At 42.7% G+C, this 15,915-nt stretch overlaps 1 protein-coding gene across 36 annotated transcripts in view; it reads right to left on the minus strand.

Moving 5' to 3' along the window:
- The window catches only part of LOC105471788 (interleukin 37), a 170,577-nt gene that overhangs the window by 42,070 nt on the left and 112,592 nt on the right, over positions 1–15,915 (minus strand). For 32 of the 36 annotated variants that reach the window (XM_071077059.1, XM_071077058.1, XM_071077078.1 and 29 more), the window contains 2 exons: positions 14,619–14,755; positions 1,148–1,259 (listed from right to left, as the gene is read on the minus strand). The exons of 2 other annotated variants lie outside the window; for them this stretch is intronic. The gene's annotated coding sequence lies outside the window, so the exon portion shown is untranslated. The remainder of the gene's footprint in view (positions 1–1,147; positions 1,260–14,618; positions 14,756–15,915) is intronic. 2 more of the 36 variants (XM_071077069.1, XM_071077065.1) reach the window with 2 other exon arrangements.

A 15,915-nucleotide genomic window follows, 5' to 3' on the forward strand; every position in this document is an offset into this window, starting at 1 on the left:
AAAATGCTATATGTTCTCTTTCTCTACCTTTCCACCCCACCTCCACCTGGACGATCCTTTGACTGCTGCATTTACCGTGACTAGCTAGCTCCTCCAGTTCTCCCAGCAGAGCTGTTCAAGGAAAGTAACACTCTAGGAAGCCATTTGGCCTCCACATGCCCTCAGCTGAACGACAGGTCTGGGTAGGGAAGGCAAGATGCCCCAGAGACGTCACCTGGGGGAATGGCAGGGCAGGCATCGGAATGGGTGCCACGGCATCTCCCGGCACTCTCTCTATCCTGTAGTCCCCAAGCTTGTCCTCAGAATGTCAACCAATAATCTGGAGCTGTTTTTCCACGTAAGTGAGGCCCCGGAGGCCCCCTACCAGCCCACTAGTGCTTCTGCTCTGCCTGGATTAGGCAGAATCAGAAACCCAGCCCCAGTGCGAGTCACCCCCAACTCACTGCTAGTCATCCTTTACATAGCAGTCTTGATGATGAAAATGCCATTGTACCCCCAGAATTACATCACGCTGGGAGTGTTTTCCTAAGCACGCTATCCCTAGGGCCTCATTTCCTCTCTCAAGCTCCATGCCCCATTGTCATTTAGAAAAGTTGGAAACTATCAGGAGAATAACTCAATAAGTCATTCTGCATCTCATCACTGTCAAAGGACAGGAACCCCTGGAAAAAACAAATATAGGAGAGCATGGATCTGGGAATTGAAGAAGCTGCTATAATCTTGGGCAGCCGCTACCTATGAGCATGCACCCCTTCAGATCAGGCTTGGCATAGGATGACAATACTTGCCAAGCACCATGACTGTTAATGTAATTTCTTAAGACTCTGTCTTCCTTACACTGCTCCAGGCCCTCAGGGGCCCATGACTATGCAGAAATGACCTTGGCCCTGGAGGCCTGGAGTAGGGTCATTTGCTGAGTAGAAAATGACAAGGGAAGGCAGGTGAGCCATGCCGACGCAGCCGTTCATAAGCCAGGCTCTCTCAGATGCCTTCCCTCCGCTCTCCCACTCTGCACTCCTTCATTAACCCTGCTCTCATTGAAATTCCTAGAACCACCTTAATCCTCATGCAAAAAAAAAAAAAAATTAGTCTGAGTCTTCATGGGTTCTTAAGACCGCATGGCTTAAACTCTGTTCAATTCCATTACCTCCTCTTCTTTGATGTTGCCTGGTGCTGTCCAGGGCCAGGCTGGTCTCCATTGGGTCCTCAGCCATCTCTGCTGGCTCCATTCGGATCTGCCCTCCAGAGTTCAATAATCCCTAGAAAGGATTAGTGTTTGCTGGTTTGCATTTATTTATTTATTCATTTATTTATTTATTTATTATTTATTTGAGATAGGGTCTCACTCTGTCATCCAGGATGGAGTGTGGTGGCACAATTATGACTTACTGCAGCCTCAACCTCATAAGCTCAAGCAATCCTCCCACCTCAGCCTCTCAAGCAGCAGGGACTATAGGTGCACACCACCACATCTGGTTAATTTTTCTGTTTGTTTGTTTGTTTGTTTGTTTGTTTGTTTGAGACGGAGTCTGGCTCTGTCGCCCAGGCTGGAGTGCAGTGGCCCGATCTCAGCTCACTGCAAGCTCCGCCTCCCAGGTTTGTGCCATTCTCCTGCCTCAGCCTCCCGAGTAGCTGGGACTACAGGCGCCCGCCACCTCGCCCGGCTAGTTTTTTGTATTTTTTAGTAGAGACGGGGTTTCACTGTGTTAGCCAGGATGGTCTCGATCTCCTGACCTAGTGATCCACCTGTCTCGGCCTCCCAAAGTGCTGGGATTACAGGCTTGAGCCACCACGCCCGGCCTGGTTAATTTTTTTTTAATTTTTCATAGAGACAAGGTCTCCCTATATCACCCAGACTGGTCTTGAATTCCTGGGCTCAAGAGATCCTCCTGCCTTGGCCTTCCAAAGTGTTGGGATTACAGGTGTGAGCCACTGCATCCAGCCCTGTTTATTTTTAATTTGGATTCCAAAGATTCCTCCAGTGGCATCTTACTTTGGAAATAAATTACAACAATAATATTTATCAAGCATTTATCAAGTCCTTACTACATGTGAAGCCCTGTAGGAAGTATCCTATGTTGTTTATCACTTATATTCCTAACAACATATTCCATAAGGTTGAGGTTCTCATTATCCTCATTTCACTGACAGAGACTTGCTCCAGTCGTAGGGTAGCATGTTCCAGGTATATCGTCCAATCAAGTTTGCTATTGTTTCCCTACTGACATGAGTCTGTGATGTCTATCAGTTACAGAAATCCACATGTTCAGCCACTGCCTGGAGGGTCATCCCAAGAGTATATCAAATTAAAGTTCAGGCATATCCAAACTTTAATTCATTAACTCCTCTTACATCACTGCCCTTCCATTCCAAAGCAAACCAATATAGCTTCTCATTCCCCTGGTTTCCTTGTGGTGTTGAATAATGTAACTTCAGTGGATCAACCTAAAAGTCTCAGAATTATCCTCAATTTTGCTTCCTCAGCCCCCACGTGCATCCAGTTGGTCACTATGTCCATTCTGATTCTACTTTGAACGTATCTCAACTACCTCCCTTCCACTCTGTTCCCACCACTGCTACCTTATCTCAGGGCCCCGTCATTTCCCCCCAGCCTCCCTGTCTCCCTGCCTTGAGCCTAGACAACTCCAGTCCTTTCTCTACCACAATGCAAAACATGAACTTGCTAAAATGCAGATCTGATTTTGTCACTCAAATTTCCCTACTAGTAGGCAACTACTACCCAAGGTCCTTCCTAATCTGGTCCTTTCCTGCTTTCCCAGCCTGATCTCTCATCACCTTCCTGCAGAGACCCTGCCTGAAGGGCTTCTGCCTGACATTCCCCATCTCCCCTTGTCTACCACTCTTCCTTCAAGATTCAATGCAAGTAGTAGCTTCCCAGAAATGTGCTCCCCTTGGCCAGGCACAGCGGCTAATGCCTGTACGCTTTGGAAGGCCGAGGTTGGAGGATAGCTTAAGGCCAGGAGTTTGAGATCAGCCCAGTCAACATAGTGAAACCTCATCTCTAAAAAAGAAAAACAAAGTGTTTCCCAGCGCTCCCAGACTCAATCACTTGGCCCTCTTCTTGGTGCCATGCACATACCTCCATCAGGCATTGGTAACATTATCATCATTATCAAGTATTTTCTTCTGTCTTCCCTAAAAGTACTGTGCACTTCTTGAGATCAGAGACCATGTCTTACTCAACTTTATATTTCCAAAGCTTATCATAGTAGGATAAGCACTGCATAGTAGAATCAAATGCACAGCCCTCTTCCTTGAGGTTCACTGGCCCAGTCTCTCCTATGTTGTAAGTCAACCAGATTGTGTCCGGCTTGGCAATGACTCTGAAAGTCCTAACTCCTCTCCTCCCCTCCTCTCTATACCTGAGCTAATAGTTAAGCCTGGAGTAGATGTCAGTAGTATGCATCTCTAAGTAAGTTCAAATTATTTCTTGGGCATATCCCTTTCAGTAAATGGCTCAGTACTTCTCCACACTATACAACTCAATATTTTTGTAGAATTCAGACCATTTTGCAACAAAATTAGATATGGCCTTGAAATAGGTCAAACTACTATAGACAACAGCCTACTCTCCACAAATTGTACACCTACCAGCTTTTCCAACCAATAGTCTAAAACATGGGAAAGTTTCTTTAAAACTGTAAATTGATATTATTAACTTTTTTTTTTTTTTTTTTTTGAGACAGAGTCTCACTCTGTCACCCAGGCTGGAGTGCAGTGGTGCGATTTTGGCTCACTGCAACCTCCACCTCCTGGGTTCACGCCATTCTTCTGCCTCAGCCTCCAGAGTAGCTGGGACCTGCCACCATGCTCGGCTAATTTTTTGTATTTTTAGTAGAGACGGAGTTTCACATGTTAGCCAGGTTGGTTTCAATCTCCTGACCTTGTGATTCGCCCACCTCGGCCTCCCAGAGTGCTGGGATTACAGGCATGAGCCACCGCGCCCAGCCTGATATTATTAACTCTTATTTTAATTCATTCCTGTGAGTCAGGATCAGTTGGGACAGTTTCATGAGGGATGAGTGATTTCCAACATTATGAAACAGAGAGTGCTTTGCTCCATTTATCTTCTTAGAAAACTACATTTTAATCACTCGATTTTATTTTGAAGACAAACTAGATTCATATTTATAGAGGACAGAAGAATAAGCATTTTTCCACACATCATAGATTTTACCGTCATATTCTCAGAAAGGTCTTACAAAACAAATGGCCATGCTGTTTGATTATTGCCAGAAATAGTAGCTTCAGAATCACTCTTCTAAAACCAAAGCCATCGTTTATGAAGGTATCTCCAAATATCCGATAAGCCTATAACTAAAGCTAAACCACCAACTAAAGTATTAATGAAGGAATGTAAAACGAGATTCTTCTATGCGTGAGAAAAATTCTCCAAGTGTTAGCCTCATTATCAAGAATCTACATCAACAAAATTCCTGTCCTCAGTTCCCTACACTGAAGGTAAATCTGTATTTGGGTAAATGATGCAGCTATAAGTCCCCAGAAATAACATCATGATAAGGTCCCACCTGAGCATGAGGGGGACCACATTCTTACATTGTTTAAAAATGGAAGATTTTGTCTTTGCACCTTTCCCTGCTGTTTTTCAGCCCCCAGGGGAAGGTTCCATGGTCCTTCACATTGCACAACCCTACTTTTGTTACGGTTCATGATCTCCTGGTTCCACTAGAAAGAAAGAATGAATGGCCCAGAGGTGGAATATGTCCATTTAAATACAGTTTACTTTCAGTCAATAGTCATTTATTAAGCGCTCACTGTGCCATGAGGAATGAGCAAATAAAAAAGAAATGACCCAACCCTTCAGGAGCTCTCAGGGTCTAGAAAAGAGGAAAGGCAGAGACGAAGTCAAAAACTGTGGCACAGATGTGATCAATAATATAATGGAAGTAGGAAAAACAAAAAGCGTAATCAAAGAAAATGGGAGTAACTCCAACTGGACATTGTCTTGGAGTAGATGGGGTGCTGAGACAGGAATTCAATAGCAGAAGATGTATGAAGTAGTTATTCCAGGCAGAGAGAATGATTTGAGCTGACAGAACATGGAATTTGAATCAAGAACGGTGAGTAATAGCCCAGAGTATGCACTGCAGTGTGGTGGAGGATAAAGATGCAAAGGTAGAGGAGAGTGTGGAGGGCTTTGAATTCCGGACTCAGCAGTTTGTGTGTCATTCTGCATGATAGCAACTTTTTATAATTTAGGCCTCCGCTAAATTTTTGTAAATGTTCTGCATAAACTTAAAACTAGTATATATTCTCTAATTCTTGGGCACATATCCAATATATGTTCATTAAATCAAACTTCTTCATTGCATTAAGTTTTTTCATTGTGTTTTGTCTGTTTGACCTTTACATAATCGAAAGAAGTAAGTTGAAATCCCTCTGCAATTATGGATTTATAGATTTTTCATTAGTACCATACTACTTCTGTTTCATTTAAATAGTTATTTGAGGCCAGGCACCGTGGCTCACGCCTATAATCCCAACAATTTGGGAAGCTAGGTGGGAGGATCACTTGAGCCCAGGATTTTGAGACCAGCCTGGTAACATGGTGAAACCCTATCTCTACAAAAAGTACAAAAATTAGCAGGGCTTGGTGGTGTGTGCCTGTGGTCCCAGCTACTCAGGAGGCTGAGGCAGGAAGATAGCTTGAGCCTCAAGAGTTAGAGGCTGCAGTGAGCCGAGATCAAGCCACTGCACTCCAGCCTGAGCAACAGAACAAGATCCTATCTCAAAATAAATAAATAAATAAATAAATAAATAAATAAATAAATAAAAATAAAATAAAACTATTTGATTAGGTATATACAAGTTTATAGTTGTGTCTTTCTGGTAAATTAAACCTTTCATCATCACAAGTTGATTCACAATAATGCTTCTTGTCTTAGAGCCTATTCTGATCAGTACTACTACAGTCACTAGAATTTTTTGATGTTGTTCATTAGTTTTCATCTTTTAATGGTGATTTAGTGTATCAATGATATTTCTGGACCTGTTTCTTCTACCTTTTTCTTTTCCACTTCTATTTGTCCTGCATTTTCTATGCTTTGATTTTCTCCTTCCAAACCTTTTCTTTTCTCTTTTTTTTTTTTTTGTTTTTTGTTTTGTTTTGTTTTGTTTTTCGATTGAGATGTTTTTTGGTCGTTTTCTTATTCCATATTTTTCCCTTGACTGTTTCAGAAGTTATATTCTCTATTTCTATTTTTTATGGTTATCCTTAAAGTTTTTCACTGGGTAACAGTCAAAAATTAATATATTGACTGCCCCTAGAAGGATAGAAGGACCCTAGAACATTAACCTTCAAGTAATTCCTGAATCCTTTCCACATTTTAGTTTCCTAGTATTTTAATTCTGTCCTTTTCTTTATCCTCATCAACTCATTATTAATAGCATCATTGTCATTATTATCATTTATGCAGGCAGTTGTTTTTTTAAATTCACCTATAGTTTTAACAATTTCTTTGTTCACAATTCCTTTTTGCATCTCAGACCTTCCTTAGGGATTGTTTTCCTTCTTCCTAAAAATTGCATTTAAAAGTCCATTTAATGAATGCTTGTTGGTGGTAAACTCTCTCAGTTTTGTTTATTTGAAAACATTTTTATATTACCTTTGTTCCTTTTTGTTAATGTTGATATTTTGTATAAGGCAGAAATTTTCACCCTTTTCACCCTTATTCTTCAAAGATAGATTAAATACGCATTTTGAAAATACCATTTCACTGAATTGGGTTTCCACTGTTGTTGTTGAGTAGTCTGTCATTGTCATTTATTTCTAAGAAGTCTGACTTTTTTTTTTTTTTTTTTTTGCTGATTTTAAGATCTTCTCTTTGTCTTTGTTTAGTATTATTATTACAATTTGTTTGTAGTATATTTATTTATCCTCCCCAATGTACACTGTTTTCTCTATTGGTAAAGTCATAGTTAGCGCTGGTTCTGAAAAATTCTCAGCCATCTCTTTAAATATTGCCTTGTTCATTCTCTCTATTCTCTTCTTTCAAAATTCCAGTTAGACCAATGTTAATTCTCATTCTACCCTCCCTATCGTTTAACCTCTCTTTTATAATTCCTGTGTACTTTTGTAAATTCCCATTTACTTTTTCTCTCTATGCTGAATTCTGATTAATTTCTTCAGAACTACCTTCTGGTTCATTAATCATTTCTCAGCTATTTAACCCATTCACTAACATATGTATTTCAACAATTATATTTTTTATTTATAGATTACTTCATTTTCTTAAACCTGCCTAGTTTTATTTTTAAATTACGCCTTTCATTTCCTTAGATGTTTTCTACATGATTATATGTTATATCAACCCCTCCCTTGACTAAATGTGCAACCTTAGGCAATTGACTTTATTTCTCTGCTCCTCTGTTTCCTCATCTGTAAAATAGGAATAATTATTGTACCTCCTTCGTAGAGATATAAGATTAAATGAGTTCCTGTGTTCTTACCAGACAATGTCTTACTCTTACCAAACCAGTCTGGCTCTTTCTATCAGAGAGTGAAACATACACAGGGAAGTCAGTTACAAAATTAGAAGTGGAGGAGCAAAAAAGGGGAAGATCGTGTGACCCAGAGATCAAGAACTACAGAAAGCTGCTACTGCACCTGCAGGAGCCAAGGCTCCTCTGAGCTTCCACAGAGCCATGCAGCCACTCCAGTAGCCCCTGGTCATCTACTGGCCACTGTCCCTTTAGGAACCCTGCTTGTCTCAGTCCCATGCCTTTAACTCCACACTGTGAGAAGGCCACTTAACTGTGACTGCCACTGCTACTGCCCATTTTGCATGTGCTGCCAGAGGCACTGCCAAGAACAGAATAGCTGCCTCTTCCTTTCCACCTTTTAATCTGGTGCAAATAAAGAGGGCACAGTAGGAGGGTGAGTGTGGAGCTGAGTCGGTATCTGGCACAATGTGCAAAATTCTTAGAACCTAGCACACAGTAAGTACTAGAGGCATGTTTGCTATTGTGGCAGTTTCATTCCATATTCAGTAATTCTAACAGCTGAAGCTTTAGAGCGCCCCAACTGGTGGTTATTGTTTCTGTTTACTCTCATTCATGTCACTCATGAATTTGATTGTTGCTCTGTGTGTTTGGTGACCTTTGACTGTGAGCTTGCACATGGTTGATCTTAGTCTGTGGGAGTTGTACTCTATGGCTAAATGGAAGAACTTGCCTCCAGAGAGGATTTGTGTCTGCTTCGGGTGGAAAGGCAAGGAAATGCCAACAACCTGAAACCACTTTAATATGCTTCAAAGGCCCCAGATGGAGGCAGGCCCCTGGGTTCAGCACCCCCTCTTATCACTGGCACATCATTAAAGAGGCCCATTGATTGTAATGCTGATATAAGTGTTTTCCCTCAGAGAGGAAGACTGGCTTTGATGTGTGTTTACCTGCTGCTCACCACCTCTCCTGCTGAAGCCCACTTGGAGTGGGTAGGGAGAGGGGGACAGAAAAAGGAATTTAGGAGATCTCCTTTTCTTGCTATTCATCCAGAAACGTATTTCAAAATGTGTTTTACCGAAGCCTTATTCGTTTTGAGTCAGGAAGACCCTACAGTATCTACACTCAACCATGCTGCCAAAAGCAGTCATCTGTATTTTATGCAATAGACAAGGAAGGAACCATTAACCAATGGGGGCCAGGGGATGATGGGACCCAATCTCAGTTTTAGGTAGAAAACCAGCAATAAAGCAATCTGATTTTTTTTTTTTTTTTTAAGATAGAGTTTCACTCTATCGCCCAGGCTGGAGTAGAGTGTTGCAACCCCAGCTCACTGAAACCTCCACCACCTGGGCACAAGTAATTAATCCACCTCATCCTCCCAAGTAGCTGGGACTACAAGCACGCACCACCACACCTAGCTAATTTATTCCTTTTTTTTTTTTTTTTTTTTTTTTTTTGTATTTTTGGTAGAGATGAGATTTCACCATGTTGCCCAGGCTGATCTCAAACTTCTGAGATCAAGCAATCTGCTCATCTTGGCCTCCCAAAGTGCTGGCATTACAGGCATGAGCCACTGCGCCCAGCCAAGCAATCTGATTCTTAAGTTAGTTTTCTATGTCTTTTAAAAATAAGAGTACAAGAATCACCATCCCCAGAAAGGTATGTGAATGGCAATCACATTCAGATTTTCCAGAAAAGTCCAAATTTCAAGTATTTAACCTCATAGTTCTCACATATGTATTTGTCAGAACTCTAATCCTAATTTGAGCTTGAGCAGATACAATTACTGTAAATATGGTCTTCATCAAAAATGTAATACACTGGCATTCTGGCTTATTAATCAATTCCTTGTGAATCTGAGTATTGTTACTTAGACCACAAAGAATTGGATCCCTGACAGTTCAGTAGAAACAAGCACTACCTACGCAGGTAATGCCACAGGCAAGCATTTGAACAGTGGTGTTCCCACCAAGGGCAGACACACCCCTGGCAGCCAGCCAGGCTCATTAACAACAACCCAGAGACTTGCTGAGGTCCTTCTAAGAATCTGATTTCATGAGTCACGCTCCATGGGCACACCCCAAATTTCTGTTTGTTTTGGAAAACTCAGTTACCCTTTACAAAGAATAACTCCAAAAATGATAATGAGAATAATTAAAGCTAGGTGTGCAAAAACAATTAACTTAGTACTGATGCTATCAGCGGATGTTGCCAACTAATAAATCTGTCAGTAGGCAAGTGAAGAAACGTGGCATGCTTTCAAACATAAATATAAAATGTTTAAGGAAGAAAACCTGATAGGCATAACTGCGCCCAATTGTTTTGGTTGCATTTCAAATGTCCTGGTCGCACTAATGCATATGTTTGACATGACAGGCAGCACCAGGAAGGAAAGGGAGAGGGCTTGGAAGGAGGAGGGTACAGCCCCAGGATGGGCAGCTGGAGTGAACTGGGAGACAAAGGCAGGATTTATTTCAGAGGCAGGGCCCACAGAACACTCATGGATAGGTGGGAAGGTGAGGGAACAGGCAGAAATCCAAGAAAAGGACTTAGATTTTTTTTATTTAAGCATTTGGGTAACTGGAAGAACATTTGGTAAGAACTGAGGGACTGGGGGAGGAATGGGAATATCAAGAGTTCTGTGTAGGACATGTTAAGTTGAAGGTGCTTACAGGACAGCCAGATTAAGTGTCAGGTGTGCAGTCAAAGATATGAGTCTGGAGCGGTACATCCTAAGCCGCTGCCCACACCAACACGGAACTTCCGGGCCACTCACTTGAGCTCTCCTAAATACTTTCAAAGTGTCATTATGTTAATAACCTATGAGCTTGAACACGAGACTCAAACCCCACTCCTTGACTTTTAAAGACCATTTCAAGGACTTGGCACTCCAGGGAGTCAACTAAAGATGCCTGGTCCTACCATCAACCTCCACCCCACTTTTTTTTGTTTGTTTTGAGACAGAGTCTCGCTCTATCACCCAGGCTGGAGTGCAGTGGTGCCATCTCGGCTCACTGCAAGCTCCGCCTCCCAGATTCACGCCATTCTCCTGCCTCAGCCTCCCTAGTAACTGGACTACAGGCGCCCGCCACCACGCTTGGCTAAATTTTTTTTTTTTTTTTTTTTTTTTTTTTTTTTTTTGTATTTTTAGTAGAGACAGAGTTTCACCATGTTAGCCAGGACGTTCCCGATCTCCTGACCTCGTGATCCACGCGTCTCAGCCCCCCAAAGTGCTAGGATTACAGGTGTGAGCCACCATGCCCAGCCCCTCCACCCCATTTTTTAAAGAAAATATTTCTACCTGTCCTAAGGCAGGGTCCTGCCCCACTCCCAGGCCCCTTTAGATCCCCAGTATTCCTCCTCCCTGAACCAAAACCCTCATCATCTTCCAGCATGGGTGGGGCCTCCATTCTTGCTTCTGGTCCCCTGATCTTCACTCCCAACTTGACCTGAGCCTCCTCTTAAGTACCAGTCACTGCTTTGTTTCTGGAATGAGAGAAAAAGAGAGTGAGAGAGACAGTCCAGAACTCTTGCTCACTCACAGCTGGGCTGGGCATCTGGGAGGATGGCTGTGTCCATGGGAAGCCGGGAAAAGCCACACCCTTGGCACCCTGGTCGCCCACCTGTCTCCCTGGCAGATTCCCCACTGCTCTCTTGCACCCTCTACCAGGGCTAACCGGCCTGCTCACTCTCCCCAGCATGTCTTCCCACGCCCACTCTCTTTAATTATTGCATTCCCTTCACATAAACTGCCCTTCTCTCCCAATCACCACATGTTCACTTCCCAACCAGCTGTCAAAGTCTGGCTCAAACTCATTCTTGAAAACGAAAAAACAAACAAACAAACAAACAAACAAAAAGCCTATGATGGATTAAGAATACACTTCATTCCAGGAACGTGCTTATCTCCTCTAACTCTCACAACAACCACAGCAGGTAGGTGTTATCACACCCTACTCTCGGGTGAGAAAACAGGCTCAACAAGTGCAGGAGGACACAGCAGGTCAGTGACAAAGCTGAAATTCAAGCCCAAGCCTGTTGGCACCAATGTCTGTACCCTTGATCGCTGCCTCATTTACCACCAAATCCAGTGGCCTCAGCCCTGGCTGCACGCTGGGATCGCCTGGTGCCCAGACCACGTCTTAGACCAGTCATGCAGAATCTCTTGGATTGGGATCCTCCACAGCACATTTTAAGAGCCCCCAGGTGAGTCCACTGTGGACCCAGACTTGAGAACCACTACCCTATACCATCTCCTTCTTCGTCTCTTCTTAGGCATCTCTTGCTCCCTCTGAACTCCAATACCACTTTGTTCAATCATCCAATCACTCATTCACTGAGTCAGTCAGTCAGGAGCTACTCACTGGTCCCCTGCCAGGTCCCAGTCACGACATGGGGCTCTGGGGACCCATGCCTCCTACTCTCATGGAGCTTGCTCTGCAGCAGAGGAAGCAGTCAGTGAGATGTAGCAAATGTGAAATGTGCACAGATAGGAAAAGCAAAACTTTAAAACTTTTAGGACAAAATACACAAGAAATCTTTGCAGCTTTGGGACAGGAAGGAACAACATTCCTTACACATGACACCAAAGGAATAAACCATAAATAAAAACCTGATCAATTTGACCTCATTTAAACGTTAAGATTTTTCATTGAGAGACACCATTAAAAATTAAAAATACATGCCACAAACTGGGATACAATATTTACAACACTTATGTCTCACAAAGGATTAGTTTTCAGAATATATAAAGAACTCCCGGCCAGGTGTAGCAGCTCACGCTGGAATCCCAGCACTCTGGGAGGCGAGCAGATCACATGAGGTCAGGAGTTCGAGACCAGCCTGGCCAACATGGCAAAACCCCATCTCTTCTAAAAATACAAAAATTAGCCAAGCATGGTGGCAGGTGCCTGTAATCCCAGCTACTCAGAAAGCTGAGGCAGGAGAATCACTTGAGCCCAGAAAACAGAAGTTGCAGTGAGCTGAGATCATGTCACTGTAAGCCTCAGTGACACAGTAAGACTGTCAAAGAAACAAAAACGAAAACAAAAACTCATACAAATAAATAAGAAAAAAACCCAGCAGGAAAAAATATGTACATTTCATAAAAGAATAAATACTTTCTCTCAGTTTTCTAACCTCGATTTTTTCAGAGTAAATACAAATGGCTAGGAAACATGTTTTAAATGCTCAACCTCATTAAAAATTATAGAAGTGAAAATTAAGCCACAATAAGATACCATTTTATACCAAATAGAGTGTCAACACTTTACAAGTCTGACCTCACCAAGTGTTACCAGAAGTGTGCACTGATGTGGCAACTGAGATACTGATGGTGGGTGTGTAAATCCGTACTACAAACAATTGCAATAAAATGTAATCAATATACAATAGGTGGAGCAGGAGGTGACCTATAACCATATAGCAGGCGGGGCAGGAAAAAGCCTATGAAAGCTGACACCTAAGAGATAAGTTCCACTTCCCCAGCTAAAGGGAGGGAGGGTGTTCCAGGTAGAGGAAGGATAAGCATGACATATTCAAGGCCAGTGAAAGCAACATGCAACAGCCAAGTCAGGAGAACCTGAAATTGTGTCAAAGAGCTTGGATGCAAAGAGCCATGGGAGACTATTGGGGGTTTTAAGCAGGGACATAACATTCATTCATGCATGCAGTAAAAGGTCACTGGCACCTGCCATGGGCCAGGGCTTGGGCTCTATCTACATGATTGCATCTGTTTTGGAAATATCACCCTGGCTGTGAGATGAAGAACACGTGGGAGGGTCACACAACTTGAAGCAGAGAGACTGTTGAGGAGCTAAGCTGTTTTTGTGTGGACTGTGACAATCACAGAGGCAGAGGATATAAATGCACAGAGACACAAGGCATGTGGGAGGCAGAAGGAATCAAATATGATGAGTGATCAGATGTGGGGTTAGAGTGGTGAGTGAGAAGACAGACTCAAGGTGACACGCCCAGGTATCTGGGTGGATGGTAAGACATTCATGGACTAGGAATCGAGGAGGAGGGTGGAGAATGGACAATACATGCAGTTTGGAAGGGGCAGACAAAAGAAGATTGTACAGGAGACTGAGAGAGGAATAGACAAAGGAATCCCAGTGCAGTATTACAGAAACTGGGGTGGAAGGGGGTTGTAGTTCAAGAAGGAAAGAAAATTGTCAAATAGTATGAAATGCTGCAGAGAAAGTCATGGATTTTTTTTAAGCTGAGAATTATTCATTGACTATGGGAATAAGAATAACTTTTATGAAAGTTTTGGTTAAGTAGTAGGAAGAAGCTGATGAGTGGAAGGAGAAGGAAGTGAAGGCACTCTTTCAAGAGAAATAAAGCAGAAGGTGAGGAGAACACTAGTGAAGGAGGTACTGCCTTCACCATTTTGTTTTGCTGTAGATAAGCAAGACTTGAGTGGGTCTGGTGAGGAGAAACAAGTAGAGTACAAAGTTAAAGGAGAGACAGACAGAGATAGAGACAGGGACAGAGAGAGAGACAGAGACAGAGCACAAAAAAGCAAGGTCCCTGAGAACACGGGCTTTCTGTTTAAACCCCAGCCAGATGTATTGCAATTCAATTCCAGCACTAACCACCCAGAGTTAGTGTAGACTCTACAAGTTAAAGAGCATGGTCCCCAATAAGACTGCTCCTACTTCAGATGCCAGGCACACTTCAGGGGTCCCCAAGCCACTCACATTTTTTGAATGACTGCCATAAGCTCAAAAATTCCCACAGTTCTCTCAGATTCAATAACTGGGTATAACAACTCAGAACTCAGGAAAATGCTATCATTATTATTACAATTTTATTACATAGGATATAGATCAGAAGGACCAGGCCAAATGAGGAGGCACATAGAGAGAGGACTAGTAAAAAACACAGAGCTTCTGTGTCCTCCCTTCAAGGAATCAGGATGCACCACCTCCCAGCACATCAAGGGCTCGCCAACCAAGAAGTTCCTCTGAGCTTCAATGTCCAGAGATTTTGGGTGGGATTCATTACATGGGTATGATTAATTAAATCATTGGCCATGTACTTGAACTCAATCTCCAGGGTCCCTCTCCTCCCTAGAGGTCTGGAGGGTTGGCTAATATCATGTAGTTCAAAGCCCCAACTCTAATTACCTGCTTGGTCTTTTCAGGGACCAGACACCATGCTGAAGCTATCTGCAGGCCCTGCCGTGAGTTAGCTCATTAACATAAAAAAGGAACTTCTATTACTCAGAAAATTCCAACAGTTTTAGAAGCTCCATATCAGGAACCTGGAACATAGATCAGACAAATTATTTTCTTTTTTTTTTTTTTTGAGACAGGGTCTTGCTGTGTTGCCCAGGCTGGAGTGCAGCAACAGATCACAGCTCAATGCAGCTTTCAACTTCCCAGGCTCATGTGACCCTTCCACCTCAACCTTCCAAGTATCTGGAACCACAGATAATGGAATTATCCTGATTATTACACTTTTTTTTTTTTTTTTTTTTTTTTTTTTGGTAGGGATGGGATCGCCCTGTGTTGCCAAGGTTGGTCTCAAACTTCTGGGTTCAAGCAATCATTCTACCTTGGCCTCTGTGATGGTTAATATTGAGTGTCAACTTGAGTGGATTGAAGGATACAAAGTATTGTTTTTGGGTGTGTCTGTGAGGGTGTCGCCAAAGGAGATTAATATTTGAGTCAGTGGACTGGGAAAGACCCACCCTCAATCCAGGTGAGCACAATCTAATCAGCTGCCAGTGAGGCCAGAATAAAAGGAGGCAGAAGAATATGGAAACACTAGACTGGCTTAGTCTTCCAGCCTACATCTTTCTCTCATGCTGGATGCTTCCTGCCCTCAAACATCAGACTCCAAGTTCTTCAGCTTTTGGACTCTTGGACCTTCAACCACAGATTGAAGACTGCACTGTTGGCTTCCCTACTTTTGAGGTTTTGGGACTCAGACTGGCTTCCTTGCTCCTCAGCTTGCAGATGGCCTATTGTGGGACTTTACCTTGTGATCATGTGAGTCAATATTTCTTAATAAACTCATATATATATGTGTGTGCGTGTATATATATGTATAGATATGTATTAGTATATATATGTGTATATCTATGTGTGTATATATATGTATATATATTAGTCGGGATTCTCAAGAGGGATAGAACCAATAGGACATATGTATATACAACCAATATATCCTATTGGTTCTATCCCTCTTGAGAATCCTGACTACTACAGCCTCCCAAAATGCTGAGATTACAGGAGTGAGCCACAGCCACCATGCCCAGCCCCAAATTCATAATTATACAACAATGGGTCCAGAGATCAGGGCCTGGGTAGGATGCAGCAATAAGACAACAGATGGTGGATGGGGACACATGTTGGAAGTGTGGCAGGACATGGCCGAGGGAGCTCGTAGGATGGTGTCTATTTTCATGGCTGAGTGTGA

This window comes from Macaca nemestrina, chromosome 13 (genome assembly GCF_043159975.1).
Source record: "Macaca nemestrina isolate mMacNem1 chromosome 13, mMacNem.hap1, whole genome shotgun sequence".
Taxonomy (NCBI): Eukaryota; Metazoa; Chordata; class Mammalia; order Primates; family Cercopithecidae; genus Macaca; species Macaca nemestrina.